Raw genomic sequence first — 21092 nt, 5'->3', positions numbered from 1 at the left:
TTCGGTCTTCAGCTTGAGATCAGTTGTAAGTTATTTTGTGGCCAGCCTTCTTTGTGCAATCTCTGCATTAGAGCATATTACTTATATGTTTCTTCTTTGTGGGTAGAGAAAAAGGCATTCCTCTGATTTCTGGCCTGTGGTATCAGAGCTAGCTTTTCTCCCTGCCAAGTAGATCAAGCAGTTCAGGACTAACAGCTGTCAGACATAAGGCTGCCTGTCTGACTCGTCCTACAGATATCCTATAGCTTTCTAGGTAGAGCATAGAGTACTATAAAAGCTTATCATATTTTTAGTACTTCACTCCTGGTAAAATATCCAACCGCTTTGTTCAGCCACCAACTGTCATTTTTTTTTTCCTTGTGTGCAGCAGCCATGTAATACTTGCATAGGCTTCAGAGAAACCTGTCTCAGATGCACCTGCTTTCCACAGCTGTCCTTGATTGGGGGGGAGATCCTCCTTTGAAAACATAGTTAAAGGGGCACAACCCATCTGGACCTCATTAGCTTGGTAGGAGGGGCTGGCACCTGGTGTTAATACAAGGAGAAAGAAGCAAGGAGAGTGGTTTTCTGCAGAACCTTCTAGGAAGGAAGGAGGTAGGAATGGTGATGGAGAAAGATGTTTTTCAGGAAAAGGCTGAGGGATGGTGCTAAGGCAGAGGTTCTTTTCTGAAAGCAATTATGAATCAAGGCTGAGTCAGTCTGTAGTTAGAAATGTTAGTATGCTGGCTTCCTAAAATATGTGGTATAGACAGATGTGGAAAGGATGAGGCCTTTACAAAGGCGTGCTTGTTTTTGTTGGTTAGATGAGAGAAGGTACACAGAGAGGCTGGAAGGTGTTGAGGGATAACTGGGGGCTCTTTTATGTGTTGCTTATGAGTCCGGGCTTCTGGCTGAGACATGAAGGGAAGTTTGTAGGCAAAGTTCTTCAGGAGAGTTCTGTAGGGAGAGCTGAGGTGGCTGATGGTACAAGAGGTTGCAGACAAATTTGAGGAATAATAGATGTGAGACCATAAGGGTATGTATTGTAATGTTAAGTTCTAAATAATACAGGGATGCTGCAGAGGCATATAAGCATGCATAACTAAGGAACCACAATGCTGAAAGTGGTTTCTTATGTATCTCAGTGGCCCTCAAACCCTCTGATTCCCTTTGCTTGGAGGTGAATCGGGCAGATGGGCAGGAGGGTACAGAGAACTGCAGTAATTCTATGAGTCTTGGAAAGCAAGTGGCCTAGGAGAAAGGAAATTCCTGAGCCTCTGGAGGAATATGAAATTGCTGATTCCCCTTTGTAAGCCTCACTCAAATCCTCTTGAATTACTTGTAGGTTAAAGCTTGATGTACCAAAGGCAAAGAAAGAAAGGGGAACAGACCAAAATCAATGCAGTAGCACACTGCAAATGGGTTCACTGTGGGACTGCAGTTGACTTAATAGTATGTAACAGCCCACAGTGTGCAAGTGACTCATTGCTTTTGCTGTATCTGTTCAAGCTCACCGTGTTAAGAGATTTACTACCAAGAAACTATAATAAATGCTTGTTCTTCAAAATGTACCTGATACTTGTGGGAGAAGCATGGCCTAGCTTGTGCTCTGCATTGCTATAGTGGGGCGTGCAGGCAGATCAGTATCCTTCAAGCCAGCCAAAATCCTCACCAAGCCAAAAATGACTTGAAGTATCTCCCCTAGTTCTTCCAAAGGGGAGCTTAGGGGGTAATTTTGGGCCACCAGGATAGGGTGGGTTTCCATCTCCTGTGTGGGTGGAGGTGAGAGGTGCAGTGTTTGTTGATCCTATGCACCTGGGAATAAACCATAGAACTGTCTAATGCTAAAGATACCCTCATTCCTCACATGTGTGAACTACTACCAGTATCCATCCTCTTAACTTACAGGGCTGCATTACATGTTCTTGTTGGCTTTTCATTCAGTAAAGATATATTCAAGCAGACCACTGCAAATTAACATCTAAATTCCCACCCTTCCACTCTGCCATTCACTTGTGTTTCTTGGATGTATAGCAGCAGAGCTAATTCATTAGTGTCGTTATAAAAATAATTACACTGCTGACATTAGTGCAAAGAGTGCAGGTCTTGTTGAAGGCCCATGGTGCAGGGTTATAACAGACATGCACGGAGGTAGAACAGCTCTTGGCTGTGGGAGCAAAGTTCCTAAAATCACTCTCATCTGGAGCATTCTATTTTTGCAACTCAGCCCAGACTCAGCTCTTTCAGCTTGCCTTTTTCCAGTGAACTCTTTGGATATTCAGCTGAATTAAATTGTCACAGCTGACTCCAGGTTCTTCATTTTCACTAATTACCAAAATTGGCAATTTCCCTCTGACATCAGCACAGGCTTTGCCCAAAGAGTGACTAAATGACACCCTCAGGATTCAGCCCTTCTTAGATTTTTTTAGGAGATTATAATTTTTTTTTTTTTAATTCCTCTTCCTTTGGTGAGGGTGTGGAAGACTGCTTGATAGAAAACTTTCTGACTCAGCTCTCTTTGGTTACTTTTTTTCCACACTAGGTAACAGATGCTCATTGTGACGTGAACGTAATTTCAGTACCTGCAGAGGAGAAATGACGACCGGAGCCACTCAAGCTTAAAGGTTAGTTTATTTCAAATGATTTTGACGTCAATAGGCAGCGATATATATATAGCAAAATATTTTTCCTCCTTACCACAGGGCCTTTAAAAGGATATCTTTGTTGTGTTAGTTGCCATAGCAGTGACTAGCATGGTTATATATATGTGTGTATATGTATGAGGAGGGATTCCCCAACCCCAGGGCTGATTGTATTGGCTTCTGTGAGCTTCTGTGGTTGTATTTCCTTTTCCTTCCCTTGCTTCACGTGCTCCAAGCTCTGAGGCAGCTTGTGAAGCGTTTCTCAGTTGGGAAATTAGTATTTTTGGTCAAGCACCCTGAAGCCTGAGCTTTGCTGTGTTTTGCTGGGCTCCTATTCAGATGGTATCTCAGAAAGCAGGTTGCAGAGTTCTACGCTGGTGTTGGGGTAGTTTGTGAGCAGGGCAGATGATGGAGATTTATGAGATAATGTGGCACAGAAGTGAATTAGGAGGCCATTGGTAAATATGTTGTTTATTATTTAGACTGCTCTGCGTGTGCCCAGATTGCACTGTGACACATTTAGCTGATCCTCACCTCAGAATAGATTTTATCTCTGTGCTCGTGTTTCAGAAATGTCCCTCCTTTTCAGCAATGTTCTATCACACACCAGAGATCTTCCTGCTGGTGGTTTCTCTCATCTTCCTTTCCTGCCTTTTTCCCCTTGCAGTCTGCCCTGAGCTCTGTGCCCTGCTAACAGAGGGGCTTTGATCCAAAGCTGAAATGGCCCCTGAATGCAGGAGCCAAACATCCATAAAAGATTTCTTGATCTTCTTTTGACCAAGTTGTCATTTAAATCTGAGCCCTCTTCTATCCTGGAGTTGTACTGTATATTCACTGGCCCTTGCATGCTAAATGAGTGCATTAAGCACTATGGCTACATCTGTGATGTGTTTTTCAGTGTCTGTGGCAGTCTTGCCTTTTCCTATACTGTGATCAGACAGCAGCAAAATATGAGCTAGTAATGATTGAAAAGGAGAGACTGCTTTCCTTTACTCTCTGAATATTGTTTACTTCATAAGTGTCACCAAACCTCAGGACGGTCCTGGATGTGGTGGGGATGTGGGCTTCCTCCTCACTGTTTTCAGTAAGGGGCAGTGGAAAAGGTTACTGCTATCTGAGAATAAATGGGAGAACCTCTCCAAACTGCATGGAAATCTTGTGTCAAAAAGAGCAGAAAGCACTGAGTGAACACCTGAACCAGACTGAAGTTGTTTTTGTTTAAACTCCTGCTTTTCTATGATATATTTTTCTCAGTGGTTTTTTGTGTGTTTTTTTTTTTTTTTAAATGCTGAGATTTTTCACTTTATCTATGTCTCTGCATCAGTGCAGCCAGCTGAAATCCAGCTTCCTCTCTTTTTGCCTGTTTGTTACCAACAAGTAAGATGCTAGATTGAGGACTTGGCTGGCTATTGTGTTGATGACAAATGAAAGAGAAGCAAACACAGCTTGCTTGTCTGCAGCTACAGTGGTTCAGCAGGGCTGGCAGTAGTAAAGACATGTTATTTGTTGATAAAACACACGACGCCAAGCTTTGAGAAGAAGCTGAGATAGACAGTATCTCAGTGTGATCATCTGCCTGTCGTGCCTGCATGAAATCTCAGCTTATTGTGCTGACTTAACCTGCAGGAGTTGAAATTGAGCAGTTTCAGGTGAGTTAGATCAAGACAGACACTGTGAGCACATGTTGTTACTTTCTCCTCGCTACTTGTCATGCTCCTTGTAGAGGTGATGTGTATATGCATATGTGCTCATGCTTTGGCTGCTTGGCATGTATGTGTCCATGTTTTAGCCTTTATATATGTAATATATATGTGTGTATCTATGTAAACCATAGGAGAGCCTTATAAAAGAGTGAGGGCAACATGTCCCAGTGAATGTGGCAGCCAGCTGGTGTTCAGTTTTAGTCCTGCTCTGCCAGTTCCTTGTGAACTTATCTCACCAGTGTTATATCACTTCTTTCCCTCTGTGTAACTCCTGATGCTGCAGGCTCTTTTTGCTTCATGTATCTGCCTTTGCATTGACTATCCCTGGTAATCTGTGCTGCACCATATTGCAACCTCTTCAGGGCTGGATGCTGAGGGTTTTTATTCTGGGTGGTGGGGGTAGATTGTTCCTTGTAGCACACATATGTTCCAGGTAGGGGTAGCAGAGGTTGATGTTATGTCCCAGCTGTGTGAATGGTGAAGTGATCCCAGGGGTTATTGGATGGGAATGAGAGTAACAGTGACAAATGTGAGGATGTCCTCAAGTGTGTTGTGAGCATGGGACCCAGCGAGAAGGCTCTGAGGAAACTTCCATGGAGAAAACATTTTAATTCACATCTCTGCCCCACTGTTTGTGCAAACAAAAGGAGCTGTTCCAACAAAGCTCTGTGGGAAGGGGCGCTGGAAAGCAACATGTATCAAATTCTTGTAATTACGGTGGTAGTTAGAATAGTAAGAGACAGACTTTGGACCATAAAGCTGGCAGCCTAAATAGCCAAGAGGCGCGGGGCAGTGAGGAACGGGGAGCTGTGGAGGCGAGACGTGACTTTCCTAGGTTACACAGTGGGGTAGCAGGGTAGCCAAGAACAGTGGCCCGATTCCCTAGCCACTATCGTTGCAACACGACCACACTCCCCTCAATAATAAGAGCCATGCTGAACCTTTGACAAGAGCCAGCTTGGCTCTGCTTTGAGTGGTCACCATTTTTGAGGGTTTTTTGGGGGGGGGAAATACCAGTTGAACAGTAAATAAACCCATTCTTTTCTAGTTTTACACAGCAGCAGAGGTACTAGAAGTGTTAATGTTGGAAACCAAAAGCATTGTTGGCTCTTTTCATTGCCCTGAAACTCTCAGGAGGCAGAATATCTCAGCTGTTATCTCAGGGTAAATGCCTCTTCTGAAGCTATCGCCTCTATTTTTGAAGTGTCTTGGGTGTTGGGTGCTCCTCTAAGACTTTTTGAGGTTTTCTTACTTGAGGCAGCATGAGTAGGGATGTAGGACTGTGGCAAACCTGGCTCCTTAGCAATGTGAAAGATTGCTTTGATAAGTCAAAGCCCTGCAGTAAGTAGTCTTCATCTCATCAATTCATGCATTTGGGTTTAACGAAATGATTTCTTATTTGCACACAAGTGACCTTTCCCTTAAAAATATAGCCACCGACCCTCAAGGACTTTTTGTATGACAGTAAATAAATTGGTGTAGAGTTTATGAACATTAGGGATACTGGTTCAGGCTCAAAACAGCAGAGCCCAGTTAATTTCAAGAGCTGGATCTCCGCAAAATGTTCGCAGCAAAGCCCCAAACTAGGTGCAATAAACCTAGCGCCAGCCAAGTTTGTAAACCTGGGCTGAATTGCAGGAAAGCTCTGGGCCAGGTTTTGTAGAAGCCCTGGGCCAGGTTTCCAGTTAGCTTAAAGCCACTTTATAAAACAAATAAATGAAGAAGAAAAAAAAAAAAAAAAAAAAAAAAAAAAGATTCCTGATCAGATTTTGATTGTCCCAAGGGCTGTTCTTCAAGGGCTTTCTACCAGACAGGATTGGAGCACAATGCTGCCAAATTCCAGACCTACTGAGGGCTGAGTGGTGGCTGTGACCAGAGGCAAGTCTTGGTCATGTCTGCCCCCAATCCACGTAGGACCGATGCCCCAGGAACGTGCTCACAGCCCGGGCAGACAGCTTCCCCTATAGATTGAGGTGGTTTCATTTTCATCAAGTTTCAGCACTTGGCCTTTTGGGCTGGATTTCATGCCAGGTTTTCCAATCCAAGAGGCCCGCAGGGCTTGTGGACATGCAAAACCACCAATGTAACGAAAATTGGTTTAAAATTGATTTAGTTTGGGGAAAAAAAAAAAAAAAAAGCCAAGCCACCATGTGGAAACATTTAGAAGAGTCAGTTACCAAGTTTAGCTAAATGGAAGTAAACGCATTTAAATATGTTCATACAGTGCATTGGAGAAAATAAATCTATCTACCATGAATTTTAATTAAACCAACAAAGTACTGGTTTAATAACCAGCAGTGAGTGAAATTTGCCAATGAACTGATATCCCTGTTTGACTCCCAGAAATGCAGTTTCCCAGTCACCTTTGTGAACTTTCCTGGACACTTAATTTTTCTTTAGGGCATTGATGTTTAGGTCCAGAGCCTTGAAGGCTCATATTATTATGACTAAACACTGATGATTTTTAGAAGATCTGATCACTTTGAGGATCTTGGCTTGTACACTTCATTCCTGTTAGCCTGAGGGGAGGATTCTACTCTTCTTGGTCAGCTGAATGATTTTGGCTGAGCTGTGGGTTCCTAAATGTCTTAATTACGGGAACAATTAATAGTTTTTTTTTTTTGGGAATCAAGTCTGTAGAGTGTTGTAGCTGAAATCCCAAAGACTCTGGTTCCCCCACAGTAAAGTTAGCATGCAAGGTGAAAGGGATGAAATAAGACCTGTTTAAGTCAAAGCAGCCCATTGAGCTGAGCAGAGCCCTTCATTTGGCTTCCTTCTGTGCGGCCTGGGTAATTGCCAGTTGAACAAATGGTGGGTCCTTGCACTAGGTTAGGTCAAGTGCACTAGCCCATTCACGAGGTCCCAAGTAGAGCCATCCTGGCAGCAGCGTGGAAACTTGCGGAGTTCCCATTACAGAAGCCAGCAGTATCAACGGTCTTCATTCTGCAGTGTGTTTTGTTTTGTTTTTGTTTTAATCTGTTGGGTTTTTTTAATATTTTGTTGTGTTTGGGGTTGTTTTCGTCCATTGGCATGGTGTGTGAAGTGCAGGGTGCCTCTGCTCCCCGTCACACCCGCCTGTGTGCGCGGCTACACCCATAAACACAGCGACCTCAGAAGTGACGTGATCAAAAGGTTTCAGATGGGCTCTGTGTGTTATGAAATGATTTGAGGCTCAAAGCCCAAAGGGGGAACTCCATCATGAATTCTCCATGTATAACTACTTTGGGAAAAGGGATTAAAGCAGGACAGAGACTCTCTCTTTTTCTCCTCCTCCTCCATGGCCCCTTTCAGAAAATTAGGGGGCCCCTTTCCAAGGAGAAACTGTTGAAAATTGCGCACTGCTTTCCCTTCCCCTTCCTCCTGAACATAGCCAGAACAGCAATATACATTTCTGAGGTTTGGCAGCAGCATCTGAAAGCATGTTTTTTGCCAGAGAAGGACTGCCTGATGGGGCCGAAGTGCATGTGGGTTGGGGGATGTGTTGGGAAGCCACAGCATGGCACCTGTACCCTCTCCTTCTGCCACTACTATTGAGGATGTTATTTCCACTGTTTTCCCCAAGGGTGCCTGATTATCTGTTTTATCTTCGTTCTCTGGGCTGTATCATCGGCCGCTGGAACGAGACCCGTCGACTGAGAGTTGTGCCTGAACTTTGGTTTCATAACAACAGCAGAGACAGTTGTTCTTGCGACAGACCTCTCTTGGACTGAACAAAAACATGTACGGCCCATGTGCAGTCCATACAGCTGAGAAATTCAGTGTTAGTTCGGCCAGTCCGGAGCTAGCAATGATCTTGGTTTATTTTATATTTTTCCCCACTGTAATGTTGCTGCCTTCCTCCTTCCAGCCCCGTTTCTGTCCACCTCCCATATTATGTGGCCCCAGCACCATCTGCTTGCTAAGGAAAGGGATGCTGTGGTTCTTGTTGCAGCAATGTCTAAGCTTCTATCTCATCCTCTAGCATTAATACAGGTTTTTAGCTTAACATGGAATCCAGTGATGTCATATCTTATGACACAGAGGAAAAACTTTCCATTTTGTTTCAGAATTTTCATGGAAACAATTGAAAAGTTTGGGAGGGGGGAGAGTGGGGGGTGAAAGTTTTGCTCAATGAACACTAAAAACAGTATTTTCATAGTTATGAAAGTGAAGAGTTTTTCCTGCATTCCCTGTTCTGCTCCTTTCTTTCCTTTGAAAGGAAATGGGAGAGCAGAAGCAATAAAGAGGTATTTCTTCCTTCAGTAGGGTTGCAAAATGTCAACCCACTAATGGGGCTTTGTCTTGAGTATTTTGTTAGAGTTAGAAACAACAGGGATATTTTATTAGAAAGAAACCTTTACTAAAGGAAAATACAGGCTAGTTCCTATTATTGACTGTCAATTTATGTGCAAAAACCTGTCTTTTCAGTCTGTGTTTGAGCATTGCCTAGCGCATGGAGGCTACATATATGCCTTATGCCTCTGAGCACTGCAGCAATGTGAGCAATGTGCTTCGGTGTTTGCTTATGAATATTTCCTTATTGTCCATCACCATTATGAAAGGTAAATAGGTGCTGTTAACTTGTCACCCTCTTCAACCTGGGATGTAAAGAGGCATTCCTGCACCAGTGATCTGTTGCCCTGTGGTTAAACACTTCTGAAGTTTCTCCTTCAGCCCAAGGCTGTAGGGTAGGATGGAGTTATTCCCACTGTCCCTGAAGTTCAAGCCCCCATCAGAGGAGCTGCAGCTTTCAGCGTGGGAGAGGAGAGAGGGGCTGCTGTTGTTCATGTTTGTGCGTGGCCGGGTTCCACTTTGGCAGGCAGGAGAGGCTGCAGTCTGAAAGCTGTGGGCTGATAAGTGGCTTTTGAGAGATAAGATATGAAAGACTGTAATTCTGGATGAGAGTGTTGAGTAGTTTATATGTGTAAGTCCAGATGTTCAGTAAAAGGAGCTGTTCCAGCCCTTCAGCTGTGTACGCCTGCTTGCACGTGTATGGTCTGTTGTGCTCATGGCCCTGGGCAAGTGACGGTCCCGGGAAGCAGTGAGCAGGCACTGGGACTCAGGGGAGATGTGGGGTTAATATTCAGCTGTGTAGTCTCTTGGTTTCTCCTCTGACTCCCACCTCAGGAATGAGCAAGGCAGAAAATGCCTCTCTGCTTGCATCTGATGGATCTAAGGTGAAAGCAGTCACAGAAGGATAAAAAGAGGGATTGTCGCCATTTCTAGTGTCAGCTCTGGGACCATAGTTTGTCTTGAGATTTGAGGATACAGTTTGCTTATCGACAAAGCTATGCAAGTACACCTAGTCCAGAAAATGCTTTTCTTGTGAAGAGCAGGCTTCTGTCCAGAACAGCTGCAGCAGTTAACCGCTCTTCAATGTGAATCATAGCAGAATGAGGGCTGTATTTACCTAGGAGCACATCTTATCTGCAGCCTGAGTCTCAAACATGCAGTTACAGGGTGAGTGCTGTTTAAGGAAGAGTCAGGCTGAGGGCTGGGTTCCCAGCGTCTGTCAATTGAGGGCAGCTTCCCTAAAACTGATGTAGTTTTATTAATTTAAATAGGGTAGAAATTCAGCCCTAGATACTCACTTTGCAAGCAAGTGAACTGTCAATGTCCAGAATTTTTCCAAGCATGCACATAATTTTTTATCATCAGCAAGACCACTGCAGACAGGCAAACAGATATAAGTTGCATTTTTCTCTGGGTTCTGAGTTTCAGGGTAGATAAGTTGGCTCATCAAAAGTGAACTTGCTTAGTTGATGTTTGAATAGAAACAGGTGAGCGTGTGTATTTAATGGAGCAATTTCAAAACCAACTTTCCACGATTTATGTCTTTGCATGAAGAGAACTGTGTGTGAAGCCCTCTGCTATTTTGATCATAAAGCATCAGCAGGTTTCTCAAGTGTTCCCACAGGGGCATGTATCATGGGCCTGAGGGATTTAAATGAGGTGATGAGGACCCCTCTGCAGTGTGGGACCTTTCAAAGCCTCATATGCTATCTGCACTTCTGCCCTCCTCATCTCAAGGATGGTGACTCTGGCAGAGGGCTGTGGCAGGCAGTGGTGGCAGCCTAAAGTTCAAACCAGTGCAGTGGGTGTGTTAGAGCTGTATGCGTTCAGGCTAATATTTGCTAATGGGAAAGCCCAATTGAGATCTAGAAAATGGTGTGGTGGGCATCTGCTATCACAGGACAGCTCACAGGCTAAGGATGAAAAATATTCACAAGGTGGGAGAAATACTAATGTACAGGTGAAGGGTTCTTCAGACATAAACACATATGGCTTAATGGGCAGTGAGTTTCTCACTGACCTTCTAATTGTGATCCATTTGAACTTCTGAGTAGCACAAGAAGTGCTTATGCACAGAAGTGACGTGGTGAGTGGTAGTGTGACCCGCTCAATTTGCTCTGTAGGCATGATATAGGTATGCTACCTACCTTGCCAAATCCTCCTATCCCACTGCAGGCTTTCAAATGTCACCAGCAGGTCCTTCTGGACACAGTTTTGGAGGATCATGATCACAGTGCTCTTCTGTTCCACATTACAGCCTGGAATCCGCCTCTGTTGTCATTAGCACACATTCTTAGTTCTGATTCACAGTGGCATCTCTCTCTGCTTCTTATTCATTACCCAAGCATCTTGGCTAGCAGGGGCCTGTTAGTGGCTTTGGCCATTTGGAACAAACGATGGAATTTTATGGTAAACCCAGAGACACTTTATGGAGGTGTAATATCTTGGTTTTGGTTTCCATCACATTTTTATAGCACAGAGGCCAAAAACACATCAAAGAAGCAAGTTTGGCAGAGAACACCAACCCCAAATTCATTACACTCCAATTAGGCTGTTAAGAGGAGATAAAAGAAGCAGCAAAACTGCATGTCCTCCTCAACTGCTGTTTGCTGAGGTTCCTTCTCTCTTTTGTGGTGTGCGTCCCCAGGCATCTTAGTCCACCAGCAGCAGCGGTGTTGTGTGCCTGGGGACAGCCAAGGCATCCTTCTCATTAAAGCTATATTGGATCAAAGGTCTTTGTCCAGTCCACTTGAAAGAACAAAGCGTTGGGTTTTTTTGTGTGTGTGTATCTCCCTTTGTTACTGACCACTTGTTCACGATTTCACTTTATTGTTCTCTTCTGCGTGGTTTGTAACAGACTGAACTTGCAAATAGGTTGCTTGGATGTAGATTCCTTTCTGTCAAGTGTGAAGGCTATAGCACATCAGGGAGGTGAGGAAATGGGTCTGGCCTCAACCTTGCCCTTTGCTTGGATGTCTCTGTAGCTTTGGGATCATCCCTGTGGAAACAGGAAGGAAGCAACAGTTGCAAAGCAATAGGTATCAAGAAAGAAGATTTGCAGCTTAGTTGTAATTTGAGTATTTGAGGGGTAAAATGCTGCTTTTCAGTGACTTTTTCTCAATGGCTTGGTAAAATGGCAAATATCTTTGGATTTTGTGCTGTTGCTTCCTGTGTTGCTGAGCGCAGAAGCTAACAGGAGCAATTGGGGACCTGCTTGGTAATAACTTCCATAGTGAAAACGGCTGTGGTATTTAGCTACTGGCAGAAGAAGTTATAACTTAATCTTTCCTATATTTACCAACATTTTATTCATGGTCTCAATGGCTAAATAACTGTTTAGTCTTGTAGAGAGAATCAAAACAATTTTTCAAACCAACAAACAAAAATCACATCTTCTAACCGATGCTCGATGTTGTTGCTGAAAGTGATGCTGTTTTCCACATTCTGAAATGTCAGAATATGGTCAGTCTGAAACATTGAGGGGGTTTCCTTCCCTGATTTGTTCCCAAACAGCTTCAAGAGTGACTCCTCCTGCTTAGAATACCTGATAAAATCTGTGGACAGTTCTTGACAGCTTTATGAGTAACACTATTTCTATCCTCAAGTGGGTCAAGCTTTGACGGATAAAGAATGTTTCTGCTAGTCATTATGTGTTCCAACTGCCCTTTCATGGAAAGTGGACAATATTACAATAGGGTGGTCTGTGGTGATGTTTGGGAAGCCCAGAACTTGGGTAGGACGGTCAGGGGCACAAGCTCGCTAGATAAACACTGTCCTGACTAGAGGATTTAGGTCTGTGCCTCAGCCCTCTGTGAAGGCAGTCTTCTCCGCACAACGTTGTGGTCATGGAGTGGAAGCCATCAGCTGGGTCTGCTACAACCATGTTCTGCATGTCTCTGATCATGGTAACTTTAGGATACATAATAGCACAAGTCAGCCACCCAGTTCAGATGCAGCCTCCAAAGGTCTGAGTTAAGGGACAGCCTGTTCTTTCTGAATGCTGGTTGACAAACGATTCAAAGACCCAGCACATAAATGAAACGTCTTGGGTAACAGTTTTCCTAAGGAATGAGGCCACTGATGGTTTGTCACATCTTGCTAAACCAGGGAAGTGATCTGTCTCATTCTCTTCTCTAGCTGTAGTCTTAATGGCTAAAGCTGGCTTTGTCTTCACTGGGATAAAATGCTAGGTTTGTAGTAAAAAACAAATGTAATTCCAGGGAACTCATGGAAATCATATTTTATGTCTGATTTTCCAGATCAAGGTAGTGCTGCCATTAGACTGGTCTGTGAGCTTATCTGGGAAAGCATAAACACCCTGTTCTCCCAGGTAATTTACTTGGTCTCAGTCATGCTAACACATCTTCATCGATCTTAGGTAATTCTTGTTTTTTTCCTATTAAAGATCAATGTCTTCTATACCACTGGCTGGAGATCACAGCCAGAGAGACCTGGGAGGGGTGGGCAGGTGCTCCTTCTCCCTGTATTGCTATATAGCTCGTTCTTCTGCATGGCTCTAGGTTTGTAGGACAACATGCATCTGGTCCTGGTCACCAAAAAGAAGGGAAAACTCCACCCTGCTACGCCACCCTTCCCTGACCCCAGATAGCAAAGAGCAATCAGTGTCTTGGGTGAGCCGGCACTGAGAGGCCCCTCTCAGCCTTTTGCTGAAGAGGAAACTGCTGCGGGCAGGAAGCCTCAAAGGGATCCTTCAGCACAGCCCAAAAAGAGTTTCCCAAGCTGTTATGTTTATGCTCGCCGCAAAGCCACAAGGAAGGACAACTTTTCAGATGCTTTCAATTCAGCACGCTCTGGACCAAACCACTTTCCCTTCATCTGTTTGGTTTTTTGTTTTTTTTTTTTTTAATTATTTTTTTTTTTTAAATGTGTGTGTGTTTTTTGCTAAGGAGCATTGAGCTGGGATGCCTGCTACAGTACTGCACGTGCAGGACTGGCTTCCATGACAGGGCTGAAGCTGGAGGAGGACATCCTAGAGCTTCTGTCCCATTCTGAGGGAGGAGCAGTGTATGAAAATTGTGCCCAAACTGCTGGGATGCAATCCTAGATCTCATATTGGGTTGGGACCCACATGTGCAGCACTCCTCCATCATTACTGTTCTGCAGGGAAAGAAAAGCTGGTGTGAAAGGTCACCAGAATATGCACCATTGTGTAGCCTAGGGCAATTCCCCACCACTTCGTCTCTGGATCTGTGAAGGCCTGAAGGATAACCTCATCCACGAAATAATTTTCTTTCCTTCCCTGTTACCATTTTTGACTTGGAAAATTTTAAACTTTTTTTTTGTCTTAAAAGCTGGTCTCCCTCAACACACGCAAATGATCAATAAAACGACTTCCAGAAGAAATTTGGTTTTGGCTGGAAACAGCGTTCAAAAGCTTTCCTTGCAGAGGAAGACAAAAAAAAAAATATTCCTACAGAAGGTTTTTCAGCTCTTCTGCCAGGAACTGTGGTTCTTTGGGCCTGCTTGAGTGACCCAGCAGTTGGCAAAGTGGCTTTCTGTACTCTCTGCTCAATCTATGTCACCATTTTTCCAGTTAACAGTCATCCAGCACTCCAAGAAAGTGTTGTCAGCTGGGTTAAAGCAATGTCAGGAACTGAGAACAACTTCGTGTTGGTAAGGCATTTCAAAATCAGTGCCTCATATGGTGGTAGTCAAAAGCTTCATGATGGGCCCTGGATGCAGCCCTTCTGCCACTGCACGTTTCTTGTAGTAGCCATGGCTGCTGTTTGGGTGAGAGTTACCAGGTCACCTCCTACTGTGTCAACAGCCAGAGTTTCAGCCTTGGTGATGTAGTTATTAAGCAGGTGGATGTCTCACTTCTTCCCATTTGTAATGTCCATGGTAGAATATTTTATTAATGAAATCACTGATGTTTATTACCTACTAAATTATCTCTCACTCCAACAATCTCTGAGGGTTATTACCACAAAGACTTGCACAACAGATGTTAAAAGCCATTGGTTTAAATCAACATATACTTTTATTAAAAACAAAATGGAATGTTTTTTTTCTAATCCCTGCATTCCAGTTGCTAAAGCTGAGATAATCTTCTGGAGGAGCTAATGGATATTGTTAATAGCTGGATTGAATGTATAAAGAGCTAGGAGAGAACATGCAGGAGAACAGAGAGAACCTATGGCAGCAGCAATGAGGGCAAGCAGTTGTGCTTCACTAGCAGAACTTTCTTTGTGCCAGCTGCTTCATCCAGTCAAGATGATGCACAAGGTGAAGTTGGGTATTTGTAATTATTCCTTGCATTTCCTTTCTTCTTACTCAGGATCTGAAATTTAAAGGATTTAGACATCTGTAATATTGTCAGCACACGTTTGTTTCTGGCTATTCCTCATTCCTAGTCATTTGCTACAGTAATCTACAAAGTCTATTGTTTGTGGTCAGTTTATTGCAAGAAGATATGTCTGTAAAGGTGACTGAAGAGCTGGTATTTCCCACCTAAGCTTCCATTTCCCCCCTCCCCCTGCCCCCCCACCAGCTCCTCCACCCATGTACTCACCTGGAACCAGATGTGGAGCCCTCAGTACAGAGGAGATGTAGACCTATTGGGTGGTATCCAAAGGAAAGCCACAAAAATGATTCGAGGGATGGCACACCTCCCCTGCAAGGACAGGCTGAGAGAACTGGGTCTGTTCAGCCTGGAGAAGAGAATGCTGCTGGGAGACCTGTTAGCAGCCTTTTGGTATCTAAAGGGGAGCTGTTAGAAAGGACAGGCTCTTTAGCAGGGTCTTTTGTGATAAGAGAAGGATAAATGGTTCCAAACTAGAAGATTAGAGATTTAGACTCAGTATGAGGAAGAAGGTGTTTTGTTTTGGTTTGTTTATTCTACGGTAAGGGTGTTGAGGCACTGGCACAGGTTCCCCAGAGAGGTGGTGGAAACCCTGTCCCTGACATTCAAGGTCAGGCTGGATGGGGCTCTGAGCACTGGATCTAGTTTAGGTGTCCCTACAGGGAAGCTGGACCAGATGGCCTCTAGTGGTCCTTTCTAACTCAAACAATTCTGAGAAATTGAGCAAGATCTAAGCAAGAACAAATAACCTAGGCTTAAGTCTTGTAAATGATGACTGAGGATGACAGATTTATTTAATTGCATGAATGACATGGGGAGCAGATTAAAAAAAAAAAAAGTTTGGATAACAATTGCATTGAGCAAGCCTGCTGATTATTAACGAACCCTAAGAAAATAGCAGTACCCTACCAAACTGATATAGTCTCACTTCACAGCACCACTGGTTGTATATAACCTGTGCTAATGTGCATACTGATACAAGATAAGCAGGGCAGCAAGAACCGTGGACTTGCTTATCGATTTCCACAAAGTTAAAAGGCTTTCAGTTTAGACTTACTTGTATATGTGACTTTCTTAGAATACCTCCTGTGAGTTTACACATCTCCAGCTGATCTAAACTCAGAAATCAATTATAGCATGAGGACATCAGTGGAAAATTGTGTAATGAAACACATCTTGTGACATTTCATCAGGTACTGAGGAAGGACTTTCTCCAAGAGATGGTTTTCCTTATGTGTTTTTTGTTGTTTTTTTTTTTCTCTTTGGATGATTTTGTTTTAAGACCTGCTGTGAGTCATGTCCATCGTAGAGGATTAGGAATGGTGCCTTTGGCATGTTTTAGATTACTCGGTTTGGAAATAACAACGTTATGGTTCCTGCAAACAGTGTAAACTGAAGATGTGCAGAGCACTCATTCCTAGAACTTCAGAGCACCCCCAAGGGATAGTCCTTGATTTCAACATGGAGGGAAGGCTGTCTGCAGCAAGGGTGTTCATCCCATCCATACACATAGCTGTAACCATCTCCCTTACCTAGTTGCAGTGTTTGTGCTTGGCATCTAATCTACCTCTGAAGGACCTCCTTGGGTGTCTTTACCTTTCTTAGGTGAAGTAATAACTGGGAACCCCTGACTTCCCATTCTTTCTTTCCCTTCCTTAGCAGCACAGAGGCTGATGTCACTCTCTCAACATATCTGCGGGAGGTTCTTGCTGGGATTTTCCTCCCTGGGGTAACGCGTGGTGTTTACTGTCTGTTGGCTTTCCGGTGGTCTCCCATTCTCCAGCACAGGGGAGTCACGAGGTCTTCCCCCAACTCCCTCCCACCCCCCCTTCCTCATGCTCTGTGGTATCTGTTGTTTTCCAAGCGCTGGAATCTCTGTCCCCGTTACGTAGCCCCAAACCTGACCTTGTCGGAGACCACACACGGGTGTCTCTGGATGAGAGGGGAATGTATGGAATGTTTTTCAATGAGTAGTTTATGAAATTCCTTTCCTATATGTTTCGGAAATTCTTTAAGTTAAAGAGCACAAACATTTCTCCAAGGAAACAAGAGTTTGCAGCAGCTCAAATGCAGGCACTTGTTTTTAAAAAACATTCTACACTAAGGAGGGGGGGAGGAGGGAAGCAAGGGGGTGGAAAAGATAAAAAGAAAGGAGGAGATGTAAACAAGCTCTGGGTGTGCAGCAGTAGTGAGGCTGTGGGCCTCCGTGGACCAGTGGCAGGCTGAGTCCTCTCAGTGGGGCTACCAGCTTCCAGAGGGGACAGATAGGAAGCAGAAAGGCCAGTGTTCATTGTGGAGCTGCCTGAGACAGGATAAGGTAATGCTGAGAGTACAGGAATGCCTTAAATCCAAAAACCTCTCCTGAAAACTGTGTGGCTTTTGGGTTTCTCTTCCCTCTAAAATGGCTTTCTGTGTTTCTGCATTGAAAATAATAGGATCAAGTGCTTAAACAAAGCTTGCCAGAGGAGACCAAACGGCATCTTCTCGTTCCCTCTTGCATTTGATTGAAGGACAGTGGAGGAGAGGGAAGCCTTCGGCTGGGCTGCGGGGCAGGCGAGAGATGGAAATCGCCCTGCTCTGCTTGGGTGTGTGCTCCAATAACTCCACTGAGTTATTGTACGATAAGGTGGTACCACCTCTTCCTCCCTTTGTGTTTTTGGAAGAAAATGATATTGCTGTCGTATGTCTGAAGGGCCCCGATTTCAGTGGGCATATTGAAGGGTAGCTGGGGAAATGCTGGTGAGAGGTAAAGGTGGAGGTGCCTGTTGAGGCTGAGGTGCACTGGGGTATATGCTCCAAAGTAGAATTGTTAATTCTGAAAACTCAGTGGTTTCCAGGGACTGAGAACCTTTGTCTGGGACTCACATACCTCAGCCCCACTTTAAGTGCCTAGGTCCCTTTTTGGATCTGGGCCTAATCTGCTAACTCAAACCCAGCTTGCATGCGTCAGAACTGTAAGCCAATATAGAGTTGGCAGGAAATGGCTTTCCTATCCTGTGAACATTTTCAGTAATTTTTTTTAACTGAACCTGTGTTTTAAACTCGGGCCAACAGCCAAAATTTAACAAATTTCACAAAGTGAAAACCCAGGTTTTGAATTATTTTTTATTTTTTTTTCCTCTAGCATCAGCTAAAACATTTGATTTTGATATCGGCTTCTTCGTCTTTTAGTCTTTTACTGCCAGTGGCTTAATTTTTAAAAACAAACTTGGAATTTGAAACTGGAGGAGTTGGTTAAGTACATCCCCCATCAAAAGTCTTGGGTTTTGATGGATTGACATGTTCTCATCTGAAAAGCTTTTCATCAGAAACAACCATATGCCGATTAGCTGTAGCCGTTGGCATCCAGTGGTAGTGGTCTGTATTAAGTAAGTATGTTGGTGTAATGGGGCAGATGAAAAACACAACAGCTGGCACACACAGGCTGTCTCATCAGGGACACCACCTCACAGGCACACAAGATGATTTTTCTTCTAATAAGGCGTAGTTCCTTGACTGCTGAAGAGCAAGTGCTATGACTCATAGCATCATGGCCATGAGAATGTCTAGATGTGGGACCTTCCACCACTGCAGATAATTTGAACAATAGACTTGTAGCAGTATCATTTAACAGTTTGCTTGGAGGAGACCTAACTGTTTGAAGTTATGGGGGGGGGGAAGGGGGGAAGTTCTTTGACTTCAGTATGGTCAGGACTACTCCCACCATATTTAGTTTTGAATTTGAATTCTATATTTTCTGCTGTCTTTTATGTTGCCCTTTATGCTTGGCACTAGTTCTTCCCTCCTTGATTCTGATCCAAAGACCATTGGAATCAACTGAAGTCATTCCATCACCCTCAGTGGGCTTTGGAGCAAATCCCTCACACGCTAAACAATCTCTATCTCATCTTTCAAGTACTTCCTGCAAAATATGCTTCTTTCACAAAGCTCTTAAGCACAGCTGATCCTGTGTAACATTTTTATTGCTTCATGATAGACTTTCAGCCAGTAAACTGTATGTGGGTCAGTTGAAGGCTAAACAAGATTCACCAATCAGGTTTGATCAGAGTTTGCTCTGTGTGAGCAACCGAGCAAGAAAATACATTGTTTACTAATACTGAGGATGTGTAAAAGAGGAAGAATTCCATTTAGAAACAAGTCTTGTGTCATAATTATTTCACTGTCACCTAATATTCTCAGAGTGATTTGTTGTATCTTTTCAGACAATTATGAGAATGTTTTGAAAGTAAGGTAGGGAGTTGTAACAAAATGTGTGTATCTTTTCAATATTCTGCTGGTCCCAGTAGTCAATAATTAATGTGTATCTTGCAATTTAAAAAGTATTGCGGGCAGAGGAATTCCTCCTCTCCCCCCTACCAAAATCCATGCTCTAACCTTGTATCTGGTGGTGCTTTTCCTTTCATGGATGGTGACTACTGTTGGCTGGCCATAGGGCAGCTTTCACTTGTCGCTCCCTGGCTGTATGGACAGACCTGTTCAGGTTCTTTTGAGAGAGCTTTCCACCATCCCTTTTCTGTCCTGTTTTCTCTCTTTTCTACCTCCATCCTTGCTTCATTTTGGACACAGTATCTGTGACCCCTTAGTTTCTTTCCCCTGCTTCCTGTTCCTCCCATCTCCACGATGACATTAGTACTACGCTAATGTTTCTTGACCCTGAAATGCCTTTTGGATAGTTGACATACAAGTGCAAAGTAATAGCATTTGCCCTGAAAAGACCAGAAACAGGGAGAATATGCACCAGATACAAAAAGTTGCTTGTTTTAGGATGAATAGCGGATTGAATAGAGGGAGAAGCCAAAAGACCAGGAGTACTTTCTTTCCTTAATGCGAGAGCTAAATTGTGCCATCTTATTGTTTTCTCGGTTCTCTTGTTTTACTGTGAGCCAAGTGATAGTTCACCATACTGTGCTAGGTAGAAATATTAATTTTGTGCGTCCTTATTCCCGAAACCAACATCTTGAATCTTCACAATATGTGGGACGTTCATGGATCTCATGGTCCTAGTTGGACTAGTTGGTGACTAGATGTGAGTCACAGGCACTGTGTTGTCACAGGGCAGTCTGCAGGAGCAAGTGGGCTTGGATTAGTTGCTTCCCCAAACAAAACTGTGGGGATCTGTTGAAGAGGAGGGCAAGGGAATGTATGAAGAGTGATGGTTGTTCACACTAAGAAGTGGAACTGTTAGGAAGATATTTAGGAATGACTGGATGCTATAAAGAGGGTTCAAAAGTAATGGAAGTGGCAGAGAACAGGCAGTGTCTGGAGCTACGGTGAAATTAAGTTCCAAGAACAAAGCAGAACATTCTGGAATTGTTGAAATGAAACATCACAACTGATCTAACTAGAATTTGCTGCCTTGCAAATTTCTTGGAGATTTAACACTTCTCCTTTGAAAAAAGAAAATCAGAGGTAATGGAAAACAAACGAACAAAAACCTCAGAGAATGACATAATTTTTAAGGTGATAAGAATCTTAGTTGTCACCCACTTTGTACCATCTGATCATCAAACCTATGGATGTTTGCAGAGGAGGAAAGGCAATGAAAGGGCTCTGTTCAGACTTGCCTCTCCTCCCCAGCCTACTCTGCTTTCAGATTCAGACTTCTGTATCTTGAGGACAACCAATGTCACAGCAGTGAAGTTATGAACCTGTGGTGACTCCCATCCAGTTGTCACTGCAGTTTTCCAAACAACAACAAAAACGTATGGGGCTGGATGCTGGGACTATCTAGGAGTGTTAAGCACAGCTTCACTTTGAAGCCATCTGTCAAACATCTGGCTTCAGAAGAAAAACTTACCAAGAGATGATGTGGAGGAACTCAAAGCTTTTTTGGTTGGTTTTCATTTTTATTTTTATTTTCCCTTCCATTATTTCTCATCCTTTCTTTCATCTGGCTAGGATTAAATATTTTGTTTTTCTTGTCTACATGCATCAGTGTGCCACTGCGGAACTGTGTTGCTTCACACACAGATGAATAAAAATAAGTTACCAGTGTTCAAGTGGAACCTCAGCAGTGTTGAGGTAGAAACTGCTTAGGGTTGAAGTAGAGGTGTGTCACTGACTCCCAGGCAGGGGAGAAGTCAATGGTTTCTCTCCAAGGGGAGAAGATAAAACTGTGGGTCAGTCCCTTAATGCTTAGGGTAAATTCAGAGAAGAGTTAGAAAACAGAGAAGG

The 21092-nt window shown here is 43.6% G+C and overlaps 1 long non-coding RNA gene across 10 annotated transcripts in view; it reads left to right on the top strand.

Annotated features, from left to right (window-relative positions):
- Nucleotides 1-21092, top strand: part of LOC107314540 (uncharacterized) — a 195346-nt gene that overhangs the window by 103625 nt on the left and 70629 nt on the right. For all 10 annotated transcript variants that reach the window (XR_014947028.1, XR_014947029.1, XR_014947035.1 and 7 more), the window contains one exon: nt 2522-2603. This is a non-coding gene — a long non-coding RNA (uncharacterized LOC107314540). The remainder of the gene's footprint in view (nt 1-2521; nt 2604-21092) is intronic.

This window comes from Coturnix japonica, chromosome 5, assembly GCF_054131305.1.
Source record: "Coturnix japonica strain WE chromosome 5, WE-NBRP24, whole genome shotgun sequence".
In the NCBI taxonomy this organism is placed as follows: domain Eukaryota; kingdom Metazoa; phylum Chordata; class Aves; order Galliformes; family Phasianidae; genus Coturnix; species Coturnix japonica.
The sequence above is the reverse complement of the archived record's forward strand: the minus strand, read 5'-3'. Positions and strand labels throughout refer to the sequence as shown.